This window comes from Pinus tabuliformis, chromosome J, assembly GCF_031772625.1.
Source record: "Pinus tabuliformis cultivar Carrire ecotype Pingquan chromosome J, CPIR1, whole genome shotgun sequence".
In the NCBI taxonomy this organism is placed as follows: Eukaryota; Viridiplantae; Streptophyta; class Pinopsida; order Pinales; family Pinaceae; genus Pinus; species Pinus tabuliformis.
In genome coordinates this window covers 933,750,752-933,752,674 of record NC_142295.1, presented here as the reverse complement: position 1 = coordinate 933,752,674, position 1,923 = coordinate 933,750,752, and the positions used below count along the sequence as shown (strand labels likewise).

General features: G+C 37.5%; 1 long non-coding RNA gene across 1 annotated transcript; it reads right to left on the bottom strand.

Moving 5' to 3' along the window:
- Nucleotides 1-229: 229 nt before the first annotated feature.
- On the bottom strand, nucleotides 230-1,392 carry LOC149229838 (uncharacterized). Its single transcript, XR_016247326.1, has 4 exons — nucleotides 1,080-1,392; nucleotides 918-974; nucleotides 780-826; nucleotides 230-609 (listed from the first exon to the last, which is right to left on the bottom strand). It is a non-coding gene; the product is annotated as an uncharacterized LOC149229838 (long non-coding RNA).
- Nucleotides 1,393-1,923: the final 531 nt, after the last annotated feature.

Here is a 1,923-nt window from a genome sequence, read left to right as displayed (position 1 = left end):
AGCAGTGCATTTATAAGAAAACAAAAAATTATTCGAGGGTACAACCATATGGTTTATCCAATCGACGATATCAGAAATAAAACCCTTATTGTACAAAGCATATGTATAATTAACAATATTGAAGTAAATTTGTATTGTTCAAAGCATAATTATAAATCAACAATATTGAAATAAATCTTTGTTGTTCAGAGCAGAATTATAAATTAATAGTATTGTAATACACCCTTGCTGCCCAGAGCACAACTACAATTAAACAGTGTTGAAAACCCTCATGGTATAATTTATATTAAATTTACACAAAGGCAAGAAAGGGTCCTACGATAACGATTTTATACAAGAGAAAATAGAGGCAAAGCTCTTTCCCTGTAGCCATATAATTTAAAACAACAAAATTGAAAAAAATAACCCTCAATACAACCGAATTCATAACCAGTTCCTGAAAGGACAGGTTTCGATTAGTTGTTCAAAGAAACCCAACCTAAACATTAACCTCTATGGCCGCTCCAGTTAAAGAGCCAGTCCTTTTATGCATAAAATCAAGGACTATGAAAACGAAAGAAAACAGATAGGGATTATGTTCTTAACCAAGGGATCCTCGAAGAAACACACCTGGAGGAAGAGGGAAGTTGGTCATCAGACTAAGCAAGAGTTGACCCAGAGTAAATAAAAACCAGATCCAAGTTAGAACATACCTGCAACACAAAATTTGTGAGGGTCAAAGGAAAATTCCATGGAATGAATTAGAATGAAAACCCAAATAAAATTGATGTTCTGCATACCTGTAGAGGAGCCAAATGGAAGAAAAACCGATTTGTATTGGGTTCACCTATCAAGACACAGTCACCATTATGCAGGTTTATAAACTCGAACTTTGAAGAAGTAAAAAACCAAAGAAGTTGTGGAAGGAAAGGCAAAACCTTTGAAACCCTCGACCCCAAGTGTAGTTGCTAGTTGTGCAACAAAACCACATTTCCCTACAACAAAGCCACCATGAAAAATTAACTAAGGGAGTAAAAGGAAATGATGGAAAGTAGAGCCGAAAAGAACAATGACAGAGGGATTCCAAACCCTAGCCTTACCTTAGACATGACTACAGACAAATTATAACTCGTTGAGGCAGATGAAACTGTATGGTTCATAGTATGGGCGGCACAACATGAGGGCTTCGTTCTGTAACTAAGAACCCCGAGACCAGACCCAGGGCGCAGACAAAACTTCGGAGGGAAAAAATGTGAATAGCACCAAGCAGGAGAGGGAGATTGAGGGTTAGTTACTCTCTATTGACCCCAACAGATCTCCGCCATGGGATCCAGACATTCATCAGAGACCATAGATACAAGAGCGGATCCTAAGGAAGGTGCATAATTTCCAGTTGTCTTCGAGATGCTTCCTCATTTAAACTCACATTTAAGGTTTCCATATGTTGGAACCCATTTATATATGCAATGAAGACTTAAGCTTAGATGCATAGGCATGGTTATGTTCAAATCTGATTGCATTCATAACATCTACCTTTGCCATACGATAATTTAACCATAGCATAATACATCATATGAATCAAACCTGGTGAATAGAAAAATAATCTCAAATGTTCAGTGTTAATTTATGTGTATATATGTATGTAGTTACTAATGTTAATGTTGGTAAAAATACATAAAATTGCGCTTGAATGGAGGAATGTTACAAGTGGTATTAGAGCCCAAGGTTCTACACTGAGGACCTGATTGGATGCTACAAAAAACTATGTTGTGTGTCTGTTCACAGAGAGAGAGAGATAGATCACCATGAGGAGAAGAAGTGGACCCATCTCCACACCCTCAGCAAGACCCAACATGGAACGTGAGTCGGTACTGGTGGAAGGAACTAATCCTGAGTTATGGATTTAGTTGGAAAGTGAATCTCGTAATAGAGTTTCCGCAAGGA